This window comes from Hemiscyllium ocellatum, chromosome 7 (genome assembly GCF_020745735.1).
Source record: "Hemiscyllium ocellatum isolate sHemOce1 chromosome 7, sHemOce1.pat.X.cur, whole genome shotgun sequence".
Classification (NCBI taxonomy): Eukaryota; Metazoa; Chordata; class Chondrichthyes; order Orectolobiformes; family Hemiscylliidae; genus Hemiscyllium; species Hemiscyllium ocellatum.
In genome coordinates, this window is record NC_083407.1 from 37,256,213 (window position 1) to 37,282,719 (window position 26,507).

A 26,507-nucleotide genomic window follows, 5' to 3' on the forward strand; every position below is an offset into this window, starting at 1 on the left:
TGAAGCTATGCTGACTGTACTTGGTTAAATTATGATTTTCCAAATGTTCTGATATTACTTTCTTAATAATAGATTCTAATAGGTTTTCAATAATACATGTTGAGTTAATCAGTTACTCATTTTTTGCCTCCCTGCATTCTTCAATAGAAGTGTCATATTAGGTTAGGAAAGACATGGTAAAAACAATTACTGCAGATGCTGGAAACCAGATTCTGGATTAGTGATGCTGGAAGAGCACAGCAGTTCAGGCAGCATCCAAGGAGCAGCGAAATCGATGTTTTGGGCAAAAGCCCTTCATCAGGAATAAAGGCAGTGAGCCTGAAGCGTGAAGAGATAAGCTAGAGGAGGGTGGAGTGGGGAGAATGTAGCATAGAGTACAATGGGTGAGTGGGGGAGGGGATGAAGATAATAGGTCAGGGAGGAGAGGGTGGAGTGGATAGGTGGAAAAGGAGCTAGGTAGGACAAGTCCGGACAAGTCATGGGGACAGTGCTGAGCTGGAAATTTGGAACTAGGGTGAGGTGGGGGAAGGGGAAGTGAGGAAACTGTTGAAGTCCACATTGATGCCCTGGGGTTGAAGTGTTCCGAGACGGAAGATGAGGCATTCTTCCTCCAGGCGTCTGGTGGTGAAGGAGCGGCGAAGGAGGCCCAGGATATCCATGTCCTCGGCAGAGTGGGACAGGGAGTTGAAATGTTGGGCCACGGGGCAGTGTGGTTGATTGGTGCGGGTGTCCCGGAGATGTTCCCTAAAGCACTCCACTAGGAGGCGTCCAGTCTCCCCAGTGTACAGGAGACCGCATCAGGAGCAAGGGAATCAATAAATGATCTTAGTGGATGTGCAGGTAATACTTGGATGGATGTGGAAGGCTCCTTTAGGGTCTTAGATGGAGGTGAGGGACGAGGTGTGGGCGCAGGTTTTACAGTTCCTGCGGTGGCAGGGGAAAGTGCCAGGATGGGAGGGTGGGTTCTAGGGGGGCGTGGACCTGACCAGGTAGTCACAGAGGGAATGGTCTTTGCGGAAGGCGCAAAGGGGTGGGGAGGGAAATATACCCCTGGTGGTGGGGTCTTTTTGGAAGTGTCGGAAATGTCGGCGGATGATTTGGTTTATGCGAAGGTTTTTCAGGTGGAAGGTGAGCACCAGGGACATTCTGTCCTTGTTACGGTTGGAGGGGTGGGGTCTGAGGGCGGAGGTACAGGATGTGGATGAGATGCGTTGGAGGGCATCTTTAACCACGTGGGAAGGGAAATTGCGGTCTCTAAAGAAGGAGGCCCTCTGGTGTGTTCTGTGGTGGAACTGGTCCTCCTAGGAGCAGATACGGCTGAGGCAGAGGAATTGGGAATATGGGATAGCATTTTTGCAAGATGTGGGATGGGAAGAGGTGAAATCCAGGTAGCTGTGGGAGTCGGTGGGTTGGTAAAAATGTCAGTGTCAAGTCGGTCGTCATTAACGGAGATGGAGAGGTCCAGGAAGGGGAGGGAGGTGTCAGAGATGGTCCAGATAAATTTAAGGTCAGGGTGGAATGTGTTAGTGAAGTTGATGAATTGCTCAACCTCCTTGCGGGAGCACAAGGTGGCACCAATGCAGTCAGCAATGTAGTGGAGGAAGAGGTGGGGAGTGGTGCCGATGTAATTATGGAAGATCAACTGTTCTACGTGGCCAACAAAGACACAGGCACAGCTGGGGCCCATATGTGTGCCCATGGCTACCCCTTTGGTCTGGAGGAAGGGGGAGGATTCAAAAGAGAAATTGTTGAGGATGAGGACCAGTTCAGCCAAACGAATGAGAGTGTAGGTGGAAGGGTACAGTTGGGGACGAGGGAGAGGAAAACACGGAGGGCTTGGAGGCCCTGGTCATGGCAGATGGAGGTGTAGAGGGATTGGATATCCATGGTGAAGATGAGGCATTGGGGGCTGGGGAAACGGAAGTCTTGGAGGAGATGGAGGGCATGGGTGGTGTCTTGAATGTATGTGGGGAGTTCCTGGACTAAGGGGGATAGGACAATGTCGAGGTAGGTAAAGATGAGTTCAGTGGGGCAGGAGCGTGCTGAGACAATGGGTCAGCCAGGGTGGTCAGGCTTGTGGATCTTGGGAAGGAGGTAGAACCGGGCAGTGCAGGGTTCCCGGACTATGAGATTGGAAGTTGTGGGTGGGAGATCTCCTGAGGTGATGAGGATCTGTATGGTCTGGGAGATGATGGTTTGGTGATGGGTGGGTGGGGTCATGGTCGAGGGGGCAGTAGGAAGAGGTGACTCGAGTTGGCGTTTGGCTTCAGCGGTGTAGAGGTCAGTGCGCCAGACTACCACTGCGCCCCTTTTATCCGCTGGCTTGATGGTGAGGTCGGGATTGGAGGGCTGCGCGTTGTGAGGGTGAGAGGTTGGAGTGGGGGAGGGGGGGTAGACAAGGTTGAGGCGGTTAATGTCCCGGCGGCAGTTGGAAATGAAGAGGTTGAGGGCAGGTAATAAGCTAGCGCGGGGTGTCCAGGTGGATGCAGTGTGTTGGAGGTGGGCGAAGGGGTCCTCGGAAGGTGGGCGGGAATCCTGATTGTGAAAGTAAGCTCGGAGGCGGAGGCGGCGGAAGAAGTGTTTGACGTCACGGCGTGTATTAAATTCATTGATGCATGGACGGAGGGGGATGAAGGTGAGTCCTTTGCTGAGGACTGATCGTTTGTCCTCAGTGAGGGGGAGGTTTGGGGGGATGGTGAAAACTTGGCAGGGCTGGGAGCTGGGATCTGGTGTGAGTATGGAGCTGGGAGTAGGGGCGGAACCTGTAACTGGAGTGGGTGTAGTGATGGGGGGAATGGGGGTGGAGTCATGAGCAGGGGTAGTGTTCCCCTTGGGGTTCTGGGGGGTGGGGATAGTGACCGTGGGGTCTGTGGGGGGGGGGGCGTGTCAGCAGAATGCAGGTGAGTGGCGCTGGTGGGGGCGGAAGCGGTGGTGACCACAGCAGTAGGGGTGGCGGAAGTCACTGAGCGTGTGGCATTAGCGATGATGTGAGGGGCGGAATTGATGTCACATGTGATGCATGAACAATTGTGAGGGGCAGAAGTGGTTGTGGGAGTGGCTATGATGGAGGCGGTGTCTGGCAGAAAGCAAAGGATAGGAAAGACAAGGTTTGTGAACTGTTGATGACAGGAGAAATCATATGACTAGCCAAGAGGAAAAGGAAAGCATACATAAGGTCCAGGCAGCTAAGAATAGAATGGGCCCTGGGGAAATATCGGAAGAGTAGGACCAGTCTTAAGTGAGGAATCAAACGGGCTAAAAGGGGCTATGAAATAGCTTTAGTGAGCAGAATTAAGGAGAATCCCAAAGCTTTTTATTCTTATATAAGAAGTAAGCAGGTAACTAGAGAAAGGATTGGTCCACTGAAGGATAATGAAGGAAGGCTGTGTGTTGAACCTGAGAGAATGGGTGAGATTCTGAATAATTACTTTGCATCAGTGTACATTAAGGAGAGGGACATGATGAATGCTGAGATTAGAGATAGAAGTTTGATAACTTTGGATCACATTGACATAAGGAGGAAAGATGTGTTTGGAAGGTTAGAGGTTATTAAGGTGGACAAATCCCCAGGATTGGATGGGATCTATCCCAGTTTGCTAAGGGAGGAAATAGGTGGGGGCCTATTTTTGTAGCATATCTTTGTAGCATCCTTAAACACAGTTAAGGTGCCAGAGGACTGGAGGGTTACTCATCTTGTCCCCATGTAAAAGAAGGGTAGTAGGGATATTCCGGATAATTACAGACCAGTGAGCCTGATGTCAGTGGTGGGTAAGTTGCTGGAGAAGGTACTGAGGGATAAAATCTATTTATATTTTGAAAAGAATGGGCTTATCAGTGAAAGGCAACATTGTTTTGTGTGAGGGAGATCGTGCCTTATCAACTTAATACAGTTCTTTGAGGAAGTAACCAAGTTGATAGATGGAGGAAGGGCTGTAGATGTCATATACATGGACCTTAGTAAGGCATTTGATAAGGCTCCCCATGGTAAACTAACGGTGAAAGTGAAGTCACATGGTGTGCAGGATGTTCCAGCTAGATGGATAAAGTATTGGTTGAGCAACAGGAGACAGAGAGTAGTAGTTGAAGGAAGTTTATCGAATTGGAGAAAGGAGACCAGTGGTGTTCCGCAGGGGTCAGTGTTGGGGCCACTGTTGTTTGTGATATACATTAATGATTTAGAAGTGGGCACTGTTGGTACGATCAGCAAGTTTGCAGATAACACGAAGATTTGTGGAGTAGCAGAAAGCATAGGGGACTGTCAAAGAATACAGGAGAATATAGATAGATTGGAGAGTTGGGCAGAGAAGTGTCAGATGGAGTTCAATCCAGGCAAATGTGAGGTGATGCATTTTGGGAAGTCTAATTCTAGAGCGAATTATACAGTAAGAAGAAGAGACTTGGGAAAAGTTGATGAGCAGAGAGATCTGGGAGCTCAGGTCCCTTGTAACCTGAAGGTTGCTGCACAGGTGGATAGAGTAGTCAAGAAGGCATATGGTATGCTTGCGTTTAGATTAGAGTGGTGCTGGAAAAGCACAGCAGGTCAGGCAGCATCCGAGGAGCAGGAATATCGACGTTTTGGGCAAAAGACCTTCATCAGGAAGTGATTGTTTTGTCCCTGTTGGCACTCTGGGCAATGGCCCACCAATGTGGCTATGTCTGCATTCAAGTCTGGCCACCAGGCATAACTTCTCACCAACATGGGCATTTTGGAGACCCCTGGTTGACCGTGGTGGAGTTCAGCTAGTATGCTGACCATGACCTTTGCTCGGGACAATCACTCTTGCTCCCTATAATAAAAGCACCCACTGCTGTGATTTGGTCTCTCTGGGTCTGAACAGGTTTCAATTATGGTTGTGACAGCCCTTTGGTTTCCCTCATCAACACCAACTGTTTCAACTCTGCCAGGACTAGATCTTTCTGCATCCAAAGTCTGATATTGCCAGCTGTGACTGGAAGTGTGTTCAGAAAATTTAAAACCATCACAAACTCTTCCAGTGGTGGTATCACCGGTAGCGTATCTACCTGTGGGAGACAGCTCAGTTCATCCGTATTTGTCACATGGCCTCAAAGAGGGTGATCCAATTTGTAATTATACACACCTAGAATTAGAGCCCACCTCTGAATTTGACCTGAATCTATGGGTGACACAGCCTTGTCCTCTTTAAGTAAACCTAATACGGGGTTCTGGCCCATTATTATTGCAAATGTACATCCATAAGAATACTGGTGGAACTTCCTGACTCCAAATATGATGGCTAAACCTTTCTTCTCTATCTGGGTGCATTTACTCTCTGCATTAGCCTAAGTCCTGGATGCAAATGTTCCTATTCTTTGGGCCACCTTTGAGCTAATGCTATCCTAATGCTGTACGTATAAGCATTGCATGTCAATACCAGATCTTGCTTGGGAACATAGTGTGCCAACACTTTAGAGGATGATAGCTGTTTCTTCACTTCCCTGAAAGCTATGGCATATCTATGTGACCATTTTCAAGGCTGACCCTATTTTAAGATTTGATGCGAAGGTACCAAGATGGTGGCTGTTGATTCTCCTGCTCCTCAGATACTGCCTGACCTGCTGTGCTTTTCCAGCACCACACTCTCGACTCTGATCTCCATCATCTGCAGTCCTCACTTTCTCTTGGTGGTCAGGTTATGTATGAACTTTCTGTAATAGCTCATCAGCCCAAGGAAAGACCTAAGCTCCAGTACAGACATGGAAACCAGGGCATCTTTGGCCCCAGTCTATCCTTCAATGCATGTCATCATTCTTGTCAACTCTGTAGCCCAAGTAGTTCATTTGGGATGCCTGGAACATACATTCTTCCTTTCTTAGGCATATACCTGCCTGGGAGAAATATCTAAAGACTATGTCCAAATTCTCCAAGTGTTCTTTATTAGTCTTCCCTATTATTAACACATCATCACAATAAATGACAACCTGGAGTAGACCTTGCAAAATGTTCCTGACCATCCTCTGAAAAATTGCACAGGATGACAATACCCCACATGGTAGTATCATATATTGATACAAACCCTTCTGGGTATTAATTGTAGCATACATCTAGGAATCCTCATCTAACTGCAATTGCAAATATGCATGACTCATGACCAGCTTCATGAAGGCTAGCACTCTTGCCAGCTTTGTGTATAAATCCTTCATGCGAGGGATTGGTCATTTGTCTAGCTATGAGAAGTGGTATATTGTTTGTTTAAAATCCTCACGGCTGACCTATTAGGCTTCAAAATCTGTATGACTGGTGCTGTCCATTTAACCAGACATTTATTTTGATTGTTTTTGAGTTGGATATTGCTAGGCAATTTAAGTGTTCCAAACTAGATATCTGTGAATTTTCCAGGGTGTGCACTCTCTTGGACACTTGCCTCTGAGTTGTCTTACTCAATTTAGATCTAGCAGGACTCCTCTACTGTCTCAAGTCCATATACTGGCAGCTACTCTGATGATTTACCAGTCCGGATCGTGAAGAAAATTTTAACTATGTGGCTGAGGCTTGGCTTTGTTTTGGAGTTTTACTGTGGTCTGAGCGAGAGTCCCTCTGTTCAGGATCTGTCCTGAGTGTGGCCATATGCAATTGCCTTCACTCAAGTGATGTTCCCCAAGCTCAGTTGTACTAACAAGGGTGTCCACTTCCATCAGAGTACACTACAACTCATGCTCTACGTGCCACATTTTCCAATGATAAAACTAATTGTTGTACCTGTTTGAAGTTCAGTTGGGCCGCAGCTAGGAGGCGCTTTTGCATGATCACATCATTAACCCCACAGAGCAACCAGTCTCTCAATATCTTCCTAAGGGTTAAACCAATGTCACATGTCCCTGCCAGTCATCTTAACTTAGACAACAATCCTGATGTGGATTCTCCTCATTCTTGAATTGACGAGCAAAAATGATAGCATCTCACAATTATAGGAGGCTTAGTGACATAATAGAACATAGAACATAGAAAAGTACAGCACAGAACAGGCCCTTTGGCCCAAGATGTTGTGCCAAGGTTTAATCCGAATGTAAAATATAATAACTTAACCCACGTACCCCTCAACTCACTGCTATCCATGTGCATATCCAGCAGTCGCTTAAGCGTCCGCAATGACTCTGCTTCCACCACCACAGCTGGCATTCACAACTCCCTGCGTAAAGAACCTACCTCTGATGTCTCCTTTATAACTTCCTCCTAATATCTTCAAACTATGACTCCTCGTACCAGTCAATCCTGCTCTGAGGAAATGTCTCTGGCTGTTGACTCTATCTATTCCACTAATTATCTTGTATACCTCGATCAGGTCTCCTTTTTCCCTCCTTCTCTTCAGAGAGAAAAGTCAAGCTTATTCAACCTTTGAATTCTATAGCTAAACTTATCAACTCTAATTAGGTATCTATCACTGACTTATGCCTCCTTATATGCTTTTTCTTTCAATCTTCTTTGGTTAGTCTGATTGATTTATATCTCTCTTTTAGAATCTTTCCTCCTAACTGAGAAGTACGTCTACTAGGCATCATGAATTACCTCTGTCAATGATTTCCACTTCTTGCTTCCTGTCATTCCTGTTAATCTATCTGCCCATTCCCTTCTGCAAATTCTATCCTCATTTCATCATTATTTCCTATATTTAAGTTAAACAGAGTTGTTTCTGATCCACATTTCTCACTCTCAAACTGAATATTAAATTCTGTCTTCTGTGATCACTACTTTCTGGGGGATTTTTTCCTCTGAGGTCATCTATTGAACCTATGATAATTACTGAATACCAGACCCAATATAGCCTTCACATATTGCTCCAGCAAACTGTCCCAAATGTACTCAATGAATTTGTTGCCATTGCTGTCCTTTCAAATTGATTAATCTAATCAATATGAATATTACAGGCATCTATAATGATTGCTTTAATCTATTAAGATGCTACTATCATTTGTTGCTATGTAACCTTTCCTGGAGCGTAGTTATTGGTTAGCATCTGTACATTACTCCAACCAATGTTTTCTTTGCCTTGCTGTTTTTTACCCTTGGCCAAATGGACTGTATGTCTTATGAACCCAGATCATCTCTGACATCTGCCCTCACTTTATCTCTAATTAACAGTGCTCCCTCATCACTTTTCCATCTCTCCAATATTCTGAAAAATCAAATATCCCTGAATGTTAATTTCCTGGTTTGATCTCCTTGTAATTATTTTTCCATAATGGTAATGAGATCATATTTATTTATCTTGATTTGCACCTTCAGTTTAAAAGCAAATTACTGCGGATGCTGGAATCTGAAACCAGAAGAGAAAATGCTGGAAAATCTCAGCAGGTCTGGCAGCATCTGAAAGGAGAGAAAAGAACTTTGACAACAAGTCAGTTCGACTCAACGTCAGCTCTTTTCTCTCCTTACAGATGCTGCCAGACCTGCTCAGAATTTTCCAGCATTTTCTCTTTTGGTTGCACCTTCAGCTTGGCTGTTTAATTCCAAATGCTTTGTGTGTTAGGATATAAAGCTTTTAGGTTTGTTCTATTAACAAATTTCCCAATACTTTTATGTTTCCTTGGTACAACATTATGTTCACATATTTGGTCTCTTCCTTATATTTTTTGGTAATAGCCCCACCTCTAATCTGCAATCCTCGTTTATTCTTATCCTTTGTTTTTCTAATTTTCATGCAACCAAACCCAATCTTAACTCTTTAGGTTAAAGTCTTAGATACAGCCCCCACTTACGTGATTTGCCAGGAACCATGATTCAGGCAGAGTCCATGCCATCTTCCCTGCTCTCTCCTTCCCCTATAATGGTGCCAATGTCCCATGGTTCAAACCTATTCGTCCCAGACCAGCCTTTGAACCATATGTTTACCTCTTTAACTTTGTTGACCCTAGCCATTAGCTCATGGCTCAGGTAGTAATCAGGAGATTATTGGCTTTTTAGTTTTGCTTCTAATGTAACCCCTAGCTACTCATATTCCCTGCGTAGAACCTCTTTCCTGGTTCTATCTGTATCATTGGGATCTATGTGGACTATGTCAAGTTCCTCTGAAGCCCAGATTAGATATCCTGAAGCTGGTCTCCAAGCAGGCAACACACCCTCCAGAACTCTCAAACCTGGTCACAGAGATCTGACTAATACTATATTTCCATGATTCTAAAATTTCCAATTAAAACTAAATTTCTCAGTTCTCCCTGCTCTTGAATAGCTTCCAGTGCTATGCTCAGTTTGCTCATTCTCCGTACAGCTCCTCTTCTCATCCCCACATAGGGAGCAGGAATCTCAAACCTGTTAGACAAGTTCAAGGGCTGTAGCTCCTTCAGCCCTACCTACTGGATCCATCTATCTGCTGTGTTCATAGTCACACCCTCCTGGGCCTGGTCACTGATTGAATTCAAAGTCATTAATGTAAAGGGTGTGACTGCCTTCTGGAACACAGCTTCCAGGTAATTGTCCCTGATGTGTTGCAGTGTTCAAAGATCAGAATCCAGTTTATTAACTCTGAGCTGGAGTTCCTCAACCAACCAACACTTACTATAGGTATGGTCATTATTAACCACAATGAGGTCCACCAGCTTCCATAGCATGCAGGTACAACACATCACCTGACCCTACATCCCTACTTTGTTTCCTTAGTTCTTAGTTTGCACTTTGTTAAATTTTCAAATGGTCTTTTAGTTTTTAATGTGTAAAATATTTTTTCTATCTATCTGTAATCTGAAAGCAACTTAGATAAGTCAAATTGACAGATATTACCCAATCCATGAATTTATAGTTTCTCTGTGTTGTCATTTTTTTGATTTTTGCTGGGCCCCTGATCCTAGACTTCAATTTATTCTGTTGAAAAAAACGACCTGGCAAACTATGAGCTAATAAAACACGTCTTCTCTGTACCGAATTCCCACACTGCTCTAAAATCTGCCAAATACGTACTCACTTGATCTATGCTTCACTCCAGAAGTGACCTTTCATTCCTGATCATGCAAAACTCACTGATTCAGATAGCAGCTGGTATTGACTTACCCTACTCCATTAGACTCGAACATCTACTTCCTCTATCCATATTGCTGCATATTCACCTTTTGGTGAATTTAACAGTTTCAAGGGTGATTTAGAAGTGGGAAGATGAACCACTGGGCTTGCCAGTACCCTACCTTTCCTTGGCCAGAACGCCCCTTTTTTTCAGTAACGTTGATTATCGTCACAGAAGCAGCAATAACAGCAGAGGTAACAGAAGGAAAGACAGATGTGTAACAGCAACAGAGGTAGCAGAGATGGCATCTAACATGGCCCTGGAACCTGCAGTGGAAAGAGTGGCAGAAGCAGTTGAAGTGGAGGAGGAAGTGGCGGGGTGGTTACAATTGTGGCAGTGGCTATAATTGGTGAAGGTGATGCCTGATGCAGGTATGCAGACAGAGGTGTTGGCATTAGTGCTGGGTTTGGCAACAGCAGCAGAGGTTCTGAACAAGGTGGCATGGTGGCTCATTGCTGCCTCACAATGCCAGGGAGCAGGTTTGATACCAGTCTTGAGTGACAGGCTGTGTGGAGTTTGCATGTTCTCCCTGTGTCTGCATGGGTTTCCGCCAGGTGACCTAGTTTCCTCCCATGTTGTAAAGATATGCAGGTTAGGTGAATTGGCTGTACTAAATTGCCCTGCAGTACCCAGGTATATGCAGGCTAGGTGGACTAATCAAGGTAAAAAGTCGGGTTTTGGGATAGGGTGGGATGCTGGATCTGGATGGAATGCTCTTCAAAAGGTCAGTACGGACCCAATGGGTCAAATGGCTTCTCTCTGCATTGCAGGGATTCTCAGAAGTGGCAAGGAGCAGATAAGAGATTGGCCCCAGCAACATAACTATCCTAGCTCTCGGCAATATGAGGACTGTGAGTCCTGGAGTTCTGCACATTTCTCTGAGTCTGCAGTATTATGAGCTCACAACTCCTGCCCAATCTGTTCTGCAATCAGAAGTGTTCTTGTTTCTCACCCAATTTTATCCAACTCACATTGAATGCTAGTGGTTATTTTTGTATACTATTGATTCCTTCCAAATATTTTGGACTAGTGGTGCTGGAAAAGCACAGCAGTTCAGGTAGCATCCGAGAAGCAGTAAAATCGACGTTTCAGGCAAAAGCCCTTCATCAGGAATACAGCTTCTAAATATTTGACAAGCTGTGTTGATTTTTGAGCACTCTGACTCTGCTTTAAGCACAACTGAAAACAAATCAGTGGTAGAACATTCTGGCAGGTTTGTGGGGTACCATTAGCATCAGTACTTGGGTTTCAGCTATTTCTAATTCATGGTAATGATGTGGATGAGAAAACTGAATAATCCAAGTTTGTCAATATATATCGTTAGGTGGGAAAGTAAGCAATGAGGAGACGGGAAGGGACATGGATATTTTTAGATATCTCATTTAACTAACTATATTTTTATAGATGACTAGTTTATTTAACTGACAAAGCATGTAGTAGAAGGAGTATTGTATGGAGAACTGTGAAACTAACATTTATTGCCTATCCCTCAGAAGGTGGTGGTGAGCTGCCTTCTTTAACCGCTGCATTCCATGGGATGCAGGTATACCAAGAATGACATTAAGAAGGGTACTCGAGAATGTTAGCCTTTGACATTGAAGAATCTGCAGTATAGGCCCCATTCAGACAGTCTGTGACTTAGAGGGAAGCCTTCAGGTGGCATTGTTCCTTTGCATTGATGACAGCATGAAACTTGAACAGATATTTCGCCCAAACAATTTTCACAGGTTATTCTTAGTAGAATGATATTATTTTACTTTGTTTTCTAAATTAATATTTAAACGCCCAAAAAGACACCAGACAATATCAATATTGTAGCTCTGAAGAAGCAACTAAGGTTTAGCAGATTATATCACAAGAGCAGTTTCTATGAATATATTAAGTTGAATTCTCTAATTGAGCTGGCAGTGTAAAATTACATGGATGATGTTATTTTGTAATGCTGTTGTGAGAAATGCTGCAATTCTCATTAGTTACCGGTTCGTGCCCACTGGCAAATGGAAATTAGATGGAAAATGCCAAAGCCCAAGTAGATTATGTAGTACATCTTAAGCATTCAGTTGATTAGAATTGGTATTTGAAGGGGGGTTCCTGAAGCAATGTTAGATTATTTTTATGGTTCTGAACTGAGGTCATTTCCAAATTTAAGGAACACTTTATTACAACAGATTTGCTGCCATGCAGGCTAACTGAAAGCTAAATGGAGGGAAGGTGATTTGATGTTATTAAGAACAAAGACTGCTCCTGGGACCATACTGTTTTAATAGAACATTAAATGGAAGCTCATTTAATATGCACAATTTACCACCGACCCATACAGGGAATGTGTTTTGAGGAGGTCAACTGAATAGTTATGAGATATAAACAGGAATTAGTGCAAAACTGCTTTCTGGGGAGTTTAGATGCACCATTGAGTTTTGCTTTTAAAAATTTTTACTTTTAATAATCTTATGGGCGATAAGTACATTCATTCATTAACATTTTCAACATTTAAGAAGTAGGAATCCATTTAATCCTTATCTGAACATACTTTTCATTTTTCTTGCAGAGAAATGAAAGGGGTTAAGATTGATGTAAAAGCAACAATCTTAACTTAACTATGATTCAATTTCAAACAATTAGATTAAAATTACAAGAATGCAAACTACTTATCAAAGCAACTATTTCTAACCCAGACATTTTGATGAATCAGATTATTGTTGGATTATCATTCAAATATAATTATTCATTACCAACATGATCAGTGAGCTTGTTTTCTTTGAAATCTTTGAAAATACAAAGCCAGCTGTGCTTCTGCCTCACTGATTTCCAGTCCTATAGTGGATTATTTTCAGTTGAAAATGAAACAATAGACTTTAATCCAGAATTAACTGCTGTGGATTTGAATATATAAATAATCTAAGGCATTCTCAATGGGTGTCCTAGGATTGCAATTCCAATGCACCCCCTTGTGAAGTTCTACATATTTCTGTTTGATCTTCTTTATTTCCTCCTTGTTTCTTAACACAGTCTAGATTTTGATCATGTCATTTTCAGTTTAGTCTATTCTGATCACAGGTCACTTTAAATTTCATCTCCTCATAAACATAAACACTACTTTGATGTCTGGCTTGCCTGCCTCTTGAAGTAATTTAGTCTGTTAGTAAAGCAAAAAGGATTATCCCACATTGTCAAATGCTGTCAAATTTTCATTTCTCTCATCTGTGTTCAAAGCAAATGAAGGTAAACATTTTAGTTCAAGTTATATGTCAAGGTTTACTGACAAATATTAATGTTTGAGCTCTGCCTTTGAAACAAAGATTTATGGTGAAGTTAATTAACTCTCAAATATTGAAAAAAACATACATTTTAGAATTCTTAAGTAAAACCTGTAATTTAAATAAATGAGAAAGCTATTTTTGTGGCATGTTTAACATTTTGGTATTGAACAATATAAGCTTATTATTCCTCTCATGTCCCTGTGTTGCAATTTAACTGAATTCAGCTACTAAAAGATTCAGCACAATGTTATTTACAGCTCAAGAGATTCTAAACAAAGGCAACATCATCTTCCAATTAAAACACAATTAAATGTTTTGTAAAGCAGATGGCATGACATATAAACAGTACTGAGAGAGAAAAAAACCTCAAACGCATGTGTTATTTGTGATAATGCCTCACTGGTTGGCCTCGGTTACCCAAATAAGATACTGCAAAGTGATTGGATAGAATTGTTGATGGGCTGTGAGTTGATTTAACCTGAATGGTGATTTTTGCAATGGCAAACATTATTCAGATGGGATTAAAGATAATGTATTTTTCCATAGAAAATCTTGTATAGGGCCATGGGTTATCTTGTAGAACAGAGAAACCTGGGGGTGCAGATACATAATTCTTTGAAATTTGTGCCACTTGTAGGCAGGGTGGTTAAGAAGACATTTAGATTGCTTGCCTTCATTGCTCAGACCTTTGAGTATCAGAATTGGGATGTCATGTTGAGGCTGTACAGGACATTGGTGAGCCCTCTTCAGGAGTACTGTGGATAGTTCTTGTCACCTGCAATAGAAAGGAAATAATTAAATTGAATAGAATTCATAAAAGATCTGCCAAGATGTTGCTGTGAATGGAAGGTTTGACTTGTAATGATCGGCTGGATGGGCTGGGACTTTTTTCAATGGAGCATAACAAGTTGGGGGTGACATTGTAGACTTTAATAAAGTCATGATGGGCATAGGTAAGGTGAATAACAAGGATCTAGTTCAAAACTCGGGGGCATATTTTTAAGGTAAGAGGAGAAAGATTTAGAAAGGATATGAAAGACTACGCTTTTATGTAGAGTTGTTCACATGTGGAATGAACTGCCAGAGGAAGTGGTGCATGCATGCGTTACAACATTTAAAAGACATTTACATGAATAGGAAAGGTTTGGAGCAATATGGACCAAACACAGGCAAGTGGGACTAGTTTGGTTTGAGAACATGGTCCATGTGAACCAGTTCTACTGAAAGGCCAGTTGCCACGCTGAACTACTCTATGACTGATGAGAACATGAAAAAAAAAGCAAGGCAATTCCAAAGGTGGATTTTAATACAGGTAAGATGATGTTATCCATTTTGAATAAAGCCAGGATTGATTTGAGCAGGTTCCCATCAAGTCATCTCCTTAATGTTTTTCCAGCAGAGTTCACACCTGGTGGCAGTCTGGCAGCTTGTTGGAAGAGAAAACATCAGGGGAGAAGGTTTTAAAGAAATAGGAGATCATGGAGTGGATTCAGAGCAGTTCAATTTTGTATTGAGTGCAGGAAATTAAACAGCTTGGGGAAAGCAAAAGGCAGAAGTTGAGATTTGAGAAGTGGTAGAATAAGGTGGGGAGATGATATTCAGAGATTGCGATGCAATGAGGAGTTGGAGATCCTGGAGATTGGGGTAACATGTTGAAATCATGTCCAGCAGAATCATCTGAGATCCTGGGGTGGACACCACCCTTCTTACTGCCGTTGGTCTAAGCTTCATGCACTAATTGGTGTAGGACAATGATACAATGTCTTTGGCAGAAGAGGGTCTTAGTCTTAGTGTACAGACAAAGTATAGTATTTATTAGCTATTTACATTATATCAGAGTTACATAATAATATATAATGAGATCTTAGATGAAATTTAAAAGTAATTACATTACTACTTGGAATTTGGGAACTTGGTACAAGAACAAACTGCTTCACATTCAGGTTAGCTCCATGCAGGGACAATCTTTCATATCCTGACGAGTGGCGCATGTACTGCGATGTCAATTAAACCTTTTAGGTACTAATTGCCTTATGCAACAGGACAGTGTTAGAGATAGGGTTGAGGGTGTGGGAGATTGCATAGTATCTGGGGGAGGAAGATTTCATTGAATTGGGAAGGGGCTGGTGATTGGGGGCAAGTGGAGAAGACAGTGATTGTGGGTGAGTGGGAACAGTCAGATGTCAGAGAGATTGGAGGCAGTCAGTGACTGTTGGTGATTGGGGCAACATTTACTGGGGGCTGGAGATTCTAGGTACATATCAGGAAGAGTTAATAATTGTAAGAATATTATCAGAAGTTTCTAGAAATGTGGGATGCACAACAACAGATCACAGTGCTATTGTAAACTGTTAAGATTTATTCTCTGTAAAATATATACATGAACAAGGTGCTATCTTCCATTAGGTCACTCTCATGTGATCTGATATCATGATGACATAGCTGTTATGCAGATACTCAGCAACTGCAATTAGAATATTTGTCCAGTTAACCCTTTATACGATAGAGATTACAGAAGGTGAGAGGAGTAAGAGATTGTGAGATTGTGGGAATGAAAGAAATTGGGAGATGAACTGAGAGATAGGAATAAGGAGAAGCAAAGAAAACTTCAATCAATAAAAGATTAGGTGAAGATATTTGTGATTATAGAGTGAGGATAGTTTAAGATCATGGTCTTAGGGATTTGGAGATCACAAAGGATATCTTGATTACCAGAAATGTTCACATCTTTTGTCTCTGAGTGTTTGCAACGTTTTCTGTTTTTATTGCAGAAGAAATTATCATGGGGTATGAGAATATTGGCAGATACCTCAAACACATTTGTATCTATCTTTGATATCAGATGACATATATTGTGTACATATAAAGTAACCAATGTGTTAGTAGGAGTGTGGAATTTGAGATCCTTTATATCAGCAGATAAAATTTAAGAGACGAAAATCCAACAGCCTCCCAAAAAATTATGACAACATCCAAGAGTTATAAAATAAGTTGTTGCAGAATAGCAGGATTTATTGGTTATGTTTTTCAAATCTTTTGAGATTTTAGGAAGGTCCCAGCAGATTGGAAGCCACTATTATTCAAATAGGAAGGACAGTGAAAACTAATAATGTGAGGCTGGATGGCCTGATACCATTCAGCAAGAAAACAATGGAAACTAAAATTGAGGAAGTATTAGTAATGCCCTTAAAAGTCATAATATCAAAATCATGTTTGAAAATGTATTTCCTTTTGAAGATGCAACTAATAGGCTACATAAAGAGAAACCGAACAATAAAACATACTTTGATTTCCAAAAGAACATTCAATAAAGTACCACCACATAAAAAGTTAAAACATAAGATAAGATCGTATCAAGCTGGAGTAATATCTAGCAGGGATAGAGAGGTGGCTGACAGATAGACAGCTAAGAATAATGATAACTGGGACACATTCAAGTTGGCAGGCTATAACTCATAGTTTAGACAAAAGTAATAGAATAAGACATCTAAATTTGGTGACAATATAAAACTAGGTGGAAAGATAAATTGTAGGGAAAACACAAAGATGCTGATTGGAGACACAGTCAGGTTAATTGAATGGGTAGCAAGGTGACAGATGATGTAAAATATAGATGAGTGCAAAGTTATTTACATAGTTGTAAGAATAGAAGAGTACAACATGTTTTAAATCATATGAAATCTGTATCTGTTTTCTGTTGATGTTCTGAGCAACTTGGATGTACTCACATAAGACAGCCAGAAACCTAGTGTGTAGATACAACAAGAAATTAAAAGGCAATTTGAATGTTGACCTTTATTACAAGGAAATTTGAGCACAAAGATAAGGAAATCGTACTACAATTGTAGCAAATGTGAGCCTCACCTGGAGCACTGTCTCCATATTTAAGGAAGGATTCATGTTGGAGCCAACACAACGTAGACTCACAAGATTGGTTTCTGGTATAACAGGGTAGTCCTAAAATAAGAGTCTGGTTAATTAAATCTAAATTCCCTCATGACTGAAACATGTAAGATTCCAAAGGGAGCTGACAGGATAAACACTTCGAATTTGTTTCATAAAGTTTGGAATATAAAATACAGTCTTAGAGTCTAAAAGTTTCCATTTTGAAGTTGAAATATAGTGTCTAATGACATCATATCTGCAATGCCTGGGGTCAATTATCTCACATGGTCACGCGCTTCTCAGCTGATGATCTATACAAGGGAAATGGCTTGTGAGTTATTTGGTAAATTCTTATGTGACTAGCAAGCTGGACATTCTCATCACTGTCTGGACACTCTGAGGTTGAGGCCTTTGACACCACATATGAAAAGCAACTGGACGCCCCTACCATGTGGCAAAGACCTTGGCTATTCACATTATCTTTCCCCATCATGATTTTATGATCCTCTGTAGGTTTACTCTTCAGCGTCCTATGATCTAGGGGAAAAAAAGCCTCGAAACTTCCAATCTCGGTAACAACCTGTAAATTGTTTTGGACCCTTTTCAGGTCAATAATATCTTTACTATAATAGGGCCACCAGAATTGAATGCAGCACTCCAAACATGGCCTTACCAATGTCTTATACAGGTGTAACATGATATTCCAACTCCTTTACTCAATGATCTGACCTATGAAGACAAGCATGCCAAACACCTTCTTCACCACCCAGTCCACCTGTCATGTCACTTTCATGGAACTATGTGCCTGCACTTCTATGTCTCTGTCAAACGTTTTGTTTCTGTACTATAATCATTACTAATCTCTTTGATTTTTGTTCCATGACAACTTTGTTATTTATTTCTCCAACTTTATTGGACCCAGACTCACCACTTCCACATTGTTCTAATTTCGTCTCCTCCATCCTCTCTTCAACAGGATAAAACCCATTCTGTTTCTAACTTCCTCAGTTTTGTAAACATTATGTTAAATTCAAAACAGTAAACTCATGGATACTGTCATACCTGTCGATTACTTGTGGTATTTTGGTCCAGATCTTCCAAGGAGCAGCTATCTTGCATCGATTGGTTCCCTTGGAAATGTGGAGCTGTACGTCTTTTCTGACAGTTCATTCTGTCCTGATTTATCAATCATGATTATAAGTTAGAACACAAACTGAAGCACTGTCACTTCAACAATCACTTAATGGTTATAGTAGCAATTGTGCCAGAACTATCAAAGGAAAGCAAACAATGCCCTGTTTTCACAACAGTCAGCCACCATATTCTGAATTTTAAAGGTCACAGAAGCCACTTTTGACAGCTGCTTCCAAACCGTATGCATATATGTTAATGTGATATTCGGGAAGGGCAGCGCGGCATATGGTTTGGGATATGTTGTGCCAAGTAGATAGGGTGCTCGGTGGGTAAGTGTGCAAGAATGTGAGGTAAAAAAGGGTGAGAGGGGTAGGGTGTCAAACGTAAGATGCCACATGTGTAGGGCCTAGGGTGCCAGGTAAGTAGAGGGCTGGGTGGGTAGTGTAGTGCCAGTTGAGTGATGAGTAGGATGTCAGGGTGTAAGGGGGAAGGGTACGTGATGTAGAATTTACAGTAGGTTGGGGTGGATGGGAAAAATTGTATCTGGAGAGGCGGTGCTGGGAAGTGGTTGTCAGAGGGGTGGGGTTAGTCTGGTGATTGGGGCGGGGTGGGGGGAGGAGCGCTATGATATGTTGGGTCTGGTGCAATTGGGTAGGGTTTCAGTCTGTCCTAGATCATCAGGGAGGGCATCTGGTCCAGCAAGATAAATGGTGATCAGGTCAGGCGGTTGTCCTGCCAGAATCTGGGAGGGCATAAGGAACATGGGGAGAATGTATTTGGGATATATGAAGTAATTTTAGCATCAGCTGTTAGACTCGGGACTCTGATGGCAGATAGATTGTTAGTGTCAATAAACTGGTAGGAATTAAGTAAAATAGTTACTCAGGTATTAGGCAATGTCTGTGGTGGTCTAAACTTTCCTGAGTAACATTTTGACTTAATTTTATTTGTATCTCTGAAGTTTCCACTATAAAAGGAGACATTCAGAGGTTTGTAAACATACAGAAATTGTCCAGAAGAAGATCCAGTTTCCTGAGCACATTCCTTTGCAGTGTGCTATGATTATGAGTCCATAGGTCCCCATGTGTAACTCTCATCTACACTGGATAATGATTGTTGGGCCATTTGAAAGCCTGGGAAAAGATTCTATTTTTAATTCCAGATTTCTAGCAACCATAGTAGCTTGCTCTTCAAATAATTCTTGAATAATTGGTTACATAGCTATTGAGTGATTTTGCAATGACAGTGCCTCAGCTTGCGCTCTGACACATAATCATGTTTGGCAAAACTGGCCAGCAGGATGTTTTGCAAAATATCAATACTTTCCTGTCTTAATCATGAAGCAAAAATGAATACATTGAAATATTTCTGCACCTCAAAATAATCTAAGGAATTATTCAGTTTCTCGGCCTCATTTTTCAATAGCTGCATAAATCATGAAATATCTCAGCCACAAGTCAAACTTGGCATGATAATTTATGCAGGGAAACAGCAGTCATTGTTAAATTAGTTCATGCGAACAGGTGGCTGTTCATGCTTTGCATGTGAAAGGAAAGTAGTTGCTTACCAGGTTTTAACCAACAGCATTATTCACTCAGTATAATATTTTTTGTTATAGTTTTAATGCCGTGAACTATGTAAAGATTGTTAAAAGTAATACCAAGGCAGTGACTAAAAAATGAATATCTGCCCTCAGCATTGTCACTCTATTAAGTTACACAGTGAAGGTCAACAGAGGGTGGCACGGTGGCACAGTGGTTAGCACTGCTGCCTCACAGTGCCAGTGACCTGGGTTCAATTCCTGCCTCAGGCAACTGACTGTGTGGAGTTTGCACATTCTCCCCGTATCTGCATGGGTTTCCTCCGGTTTCTCCCACAGTCCAAAAACGTGCAGGCTAGGTGAATTGGCCATGTTAAATTGCCTGTAGTGTTAGGGCCAGGGGTAAAATGTAGGGGAATGGGTCTGGGTGGGTGGCGGGTCGGAGTGGATTTGTTGGGCCGAAGGGCCTGTTTCCACACTGTAAGTAATCTAATCTAAGAGACCTGGGAGGGTCCAGATACTTATATCATTAAAAATAATAAGAAACAGTATGGAAAATCATAAATGAGGCTGATGGAAAACTTGCTCTAAGCCATATTTCACATGTACAAAGCCCTGGATAGATCACAGCTGAAATGATGTGAGATTTGTAAGAATGGAGCTGAAAATGTGTTGCTGGAAAAGCACAGCAGGTCAGGCAGCATCCAAGGAGCAGGAGAGTCGATGTTTTGGGCAGGAGCCCTTCTTCTCCTACATTTTCAGCTCTGATCTCCCGCATTTGCAATCCTCACTTTCTCCTAGAAGATTTGTAAGAATGTCAGGTTTAGGTACAATACAAGGGAAAATGGCAGAATGATGGAGGTCATCAGACCTGTCTAAATTCTACCTGACAGCTGGTCGGCTGTTAAAAGGATGAACAACTTGTTTTACTTGGAAGAATATGCAAGATCGTAACACCTATAGAAACTGACCAGGATAGCTGTGCTGATTGCAGATAGATTGTAAGTCTCAATGTGCTGGTAGGAATGTCAAGTTTTGGAAGCAGTTATACCTGGTACCTTCTATTTAATTAGAACGTAGATTGCATTTGGAGTTTAAAAGATCAATATTTCTTCCTGGGTACAAGGCACGATTGACATGAAGATGGGCTTTGAAAGGAAAAGCCATAGAAAGTCACTCAGTATCACCTTTTAGCATTTTATTAAAGCCATCCCTAAATCAGTCTGCCATAATCTGTGAGAAAGATAAAACAGTAAGATAGAGACAGGAATTTCTATTTTTGTTAATGCAGAATGCCACTGCAAGGTTCCATTTGGATTGAAGGGACCAAAATTGTGAAGATTGAAACAAGATTTGAAGATTTAGCTAGCTTTGGTTAGAAGGTGGGATCTCTTGAGTAGCTCTAACCATGAAAGTCAGTTCAGGGTTTAGCCATTATGTAGCTGGGAAAGAAATTAAAAAGCATACTTACAAGAATAGGTCTGGATTGGTTACTGAGAATAAAGGGTCTAATTAAAAAACAGGTTGAAGTATACCCATGAACTTGGATTTTTGTGAGTTTGTAAGGTCATTGGTGAATATTTTTCTGCAACTTAGAAATTAAGTTGCCAATTGAATGTTATTTTGGCAACATTCCTCTTAATTCGTTTATTATAGTAAAAGTTTTAAATTAAAATTTTGATTTGTGATCTCTCCAGGCAGTCATTGGAAATTTAAATATCTTTCTAAAAATGGACAGTTTCTATGGGGATCAGGGCAAGTCTATATTCATGCTGAAGGGAGCACATCTTAGGTTGATCAGAATGATTCTTGAACTGTAAGGGCTAAATTAAGAGAGAATATTGCACAAATTAAAATTGCCATCCCTGAATATTTGATGATTAAGGAATAATTTGATTGAGGTCTTGAAGACATTAAAGGAAACAAATTGTGTCAATTGAGGAAAATTATATATCTTGCTTGGGGACCCTTTGACCAGAGACATTTGTCTAAAAAATAGAGCTGGCATTTCAGGAGTGAAATTAAGAATCACTTTCTCAGCTGTCCTGTGCTTAAGACTTGAAGCTCTCTTCCACAAATGGCAGTTGATGCCAGACCAGTTGTAAATTTGAAATATAATATCAATAGTTTTCTTTAAATCCTATTTCCTCCCTTGTCATCATATGTCACTGCAATGCATTTGCATTTACAAGATACATTGCTATATCTTGCCAAGTTTTCTTCAACAGCACCTTCCAAATTGTGATGTCTGTCACCTAGAAGGACTTTGTAACAGACATATTAAACACCTGCTCCTGGAAGCTGCCTTCCCAGTCACACACCATCTAAGCTTGGAAATAAAGTGCATTTTCCTCATTGGTGCTGGAACTCTCTCCATAACAGTGGAAAGTGTATTGCACTCACTGAGTCCAGCAGTTCATGAAGGTTGCTCACCACAGCCTTCTCAACAGCAGTTAAAGTTGGGATTGAAATGCTACCCTTGCCTGAGATACCCCCATCTTAGGAAGAAATAAAAGGACAATCTAATATTTGTGTGATTTGCTTGGTTAGCTCTAATGTTCCAAAAAGAAATAAGGCATGATATCAGCTGCTCTGACAGCCATGAAACAATCATTTAAGTTTTAACGTGTAATATAGAAAATTTGTTTTTTCATGTTTGTTACATATAAAATTGCTGAAAACTTTTGCCATATTTTAGGAATTAAATAGATGAGACACAGATGTTACTCTTATCTAAAGGACAAGCCATTGCTTTAAATCAATTCCATGTACAACTATGATCTTTTTGGAAGGATCATAAATTGGGTTCTAGAGCTCAGTTATTAAATTTGAATCCATCAACATTTTCATGAAGATATTTGCATTCTACCTGCCTAATTGACATTCCCTTCATATTGTTTCATTATAAAATCTCCATAAGTCTTACACTGATTCCGGTACATCCAACATTAAGAAATACAATTTCAGTTTCATTTTAAGAATTTAGAGGCAGTTGTAAATTAAAATGCATGAGGGCAATAAAGTGACTATAATCTTAGCAGACCATAGGGCTGCTGTTTCATAAGGGAAAGGCAGCTGGTGGTGGTTTAACCTGAGAGTCACCAAAACCAAGGCAAGGAGAGAGGTTGAGAAAGAAAGCCCTTCATGATAAACTCAGCCAGTGTAGGAAATGAACCTCTACTGCTGGCATCACTAAGCAGCTGCCCAGCCAACTGAACTAGCTGACCCTGTTAAAGGGAAAAATCTTCAAGGTGAACTGCAAGGAAAAGTGATCTTCAGTGGGCCATAAATTTGCTTTCAATCTTCTTAAAAGGAGTAAGTGTCTTCCTGTGACAGAGTCATTTTAAATCTTTAAAGAATTATTATTTCTTTTACAATTATGCGTTTTCTGGAACTGAAAACATGGTACATATTTTACGTGACATGGCACACTAAGGTAGCTGAAAATATTTGCATATTCATTGGAAATATTTGAGTTTTTTACAGCAGAAACAAATTGTTTCAGTGCGAGCTGTTTGCTCACTTTATTTGCAACTGATGCAATCTGCATAAATAAGTCTTCACCAGAATCCTGTTAAATTTCATTGCAGTTAGTTTCCAGCTATAAGGTGTCTTTTTTATTGCAAGAATAAGCAATTATTTAAGTTTCTTTTCATTAAAGTATTTTTAACAAGGTCAGTAACAAGGTACAGTGGCAGGGTGTCATAAACAGAAGTGCTCTTTATGAGTAGTTTGAGTGCAACAGCATGAGATCTTTCTGCAATAAAATACTTCAAGGCCAACTTGATCCAGAATGATGGAAGGGAGAGATCTGAATACTGGGAAGGGTAGCCAAATAGGGTACTTGGTGGGCCCAGAACAGAAGAAGGGGACATGGTGGCAAGGAGGAGCGAGCTCAGATCTCAGGAATGGAAGGTCCCTGACAGGGGTATGTTAGGTTCTGAGTGAGGCAGGCTTCTTGGATCCTGGGGTTGGGGAGCAGGGTAGGGAGAAGTAACTATGTGTCAGGGTATGATCTGTGGGAGGGGCAGCTAGGAGAATGTGAGGTAACTATGTGAGCCCAATTGAGTGGTAGCTCAAAAGTAGTTTGTGCACTTCTTGCATAATTATTTACTTGATTTCATCAGATCTTTCTGAATTCTTCAAATAGATAATTTTAAGCATTCTAAATGTAGGGTAATTGTCCAACAGCATCTTTAACATCCCAGGCCATCCTTTCGAATTTGCTATGATCCTGACAAGCACAAAGATGTATCTCTGAAATTAAAATAATTCCAATGTAAAGGGCACACTTCTTTCATATTGTCCACCTCTCACCATATTTCAGTCCATCTCCTATTGGATTGCCATCCTTGGCATTGTAAAATCCAAGCACAACTATTCCAATGTAACACTTCCAAGGAAACACTTGGCTAAGCCAAATTTGGATCAATTAAAAGCAAGGTCAGAAAAAATCATAATGGCTAACAGAGAAATTGTACTTCACTGAGGAAGAAACAAGAGGAAACAATGGTCTAATGATGTAGTAATGCAAATGTACTGGAAATGTTCTGGACACCTGGGTTTAAATCACACCACAAAAGATGTCGGAATTTGAATTCAGTTAAAATCTGGAATTAAATGTTTATTGGCTGTGAAACTATTGTTATACTAACACATCAAGTTTTCTAATGATGTTAAGGGAAGGTAATTGCTGTCCTGATCTGATTTCACCTACAAGTGACTCCAGATTCACAACAATGTGGCTGATCTTTAATTGCCCAATGAAAGAGGATAGAAAATCACTGATTGCATTAGCCACTAGGAAAGAAAAAAGGGAATGAGACCAGAAAGATCTTAGGACCTTGTCACGAGAAAACAAGAACGTAAAAGTAATTTTTTGTTGTAATATGTATTGCCTAATGAGGAACTATGAAAAAAAAATTATAATCTGTTTGGGTTAACTTTATCAACTAACTTAGCTTTAGTAGAGTTCACTTTAGAGGTAGAATTATTACTTTCATATAGGGGTTGACAATGATGGTGGATAGCTGGGCGCAAAACATTGAGCTGCTGGCATGCCAGACTGTTGGTGCTGGATCATTTTTCTGCAGGCTTCTTCAGGAGAACCACCCACCTTGATGTGACAATTGTCAATGAATGTATCACAGAATCACAGACTTATTCCAGTGCAGAAGGAGGACTTTTGGTTATCACGTCAACACCAGCCCTCTGAGCATTTTAATGGGATGCAAATCTCGTGCCTTTTCCACATAACCTTGCATGCTATTTCTATTTAAATAATCATCCAACATTCAATAAATACCTTGACTGACCCTACCTCCACCACACTTCCAGGGAGTACATTCAATACCCTAAATTCTCAACTCACTTTTGCTTTTTTTGGCAAAGCACTTTAAGTCACTACCCGTTGGTTCTCAATCTGTTTATGAGTGGGAACTGTTTCTCCCCATCCAGTCTGTCCAGACTCCTCATGATTTTGAAGACTTGTAGCAAATCTCCTCCTTGCCTTCTCTTCTCTAAGGAATACAACCCCAGTTTCTCCAATCTTTCCACATAACTCATTTGTTTGAGGCCTGCAACAATTCTAACCTCTTTTGTAATCTCACCAGTGCATTCCACAACCTTTCCATAGAGTTCCAGCTGAGGTCTAACCAGTATATTACATAAGTTTATCATAATCTCCCCACTTTACAAACTGCAGGATTGTAAATATACCTACAGATTTGGAGCATCTGTAAGTGAGTGTTCTCAAAAATGCTGAAGCCTTGAGATTTTTTTTTGATTAAAGTAGAACTGAACTAATATAACCAGGATCTCCCCTGTCAAAATCACATTCATGTAGTAATAGTTTAGCCATGAAAAGGGAGAGAGTAATCACTGCAGATGCTGGAGATCAGTGTCAAGAGAGCAGTGGTGGAAAAGCACAGCAGGTCAGGCAGCATCTGCGGAGCAAGAAGGGCTTATGCCCAAAACATCGATTCTCCTAGTCATGAATATGTTAACATAAAGAAAACAGATTGGAGAAGGGTGTCTTTGTGACAAACTTTGTGTTTTGGGGGATTTTATGAAGTTTTTTTTTGTTGGCAGTGATGGGAAGTAGCAGCCAAGGCAAACAAGGGGGAAAAGCAGCAGTCAGCAACAGTGCATGTTTCTCAGGGGTTTGTGAGGTTACTGATTTAAGTTAAGGAAAGAAACACAATTGATATGTTTGTATATTCATTTGTAAGTGGTGATTTCACTTAAAAGGGATGCACAATTCTGATAAGTTTATATTTATCAATGTTACAATAACCAATTAAGAGGAAGAATTATGAGTTATGACCATCATTGTTACTCACATGGATTACAGTTAGGAGTAACTGAGGGAAGTGTTGGTTCAACCTTCCAAAGCAATGAATAATGTAGTACACTTTGCCTGACCTATTAAGGGTTAGTGATGTGCAGTGGTCTTGCTTATTCCCCTTCATAAGCAAGCTCTGTTGAAAATCATTTTAAAAATTGCTGCCTCAGTCCTCTGGGGGGTGAGAGTCAATAATCTTTTGACTGGGAAACCAGTTGGGTTTGATTCTTTTATTTAATAGCTCAACCTCCATTGACCTTGATGGCTTAGAGCCAGCAGTGTCACGTTAATGATAATGATCTGGTAATGATTTGCTCATCAGGGATTGATTAACT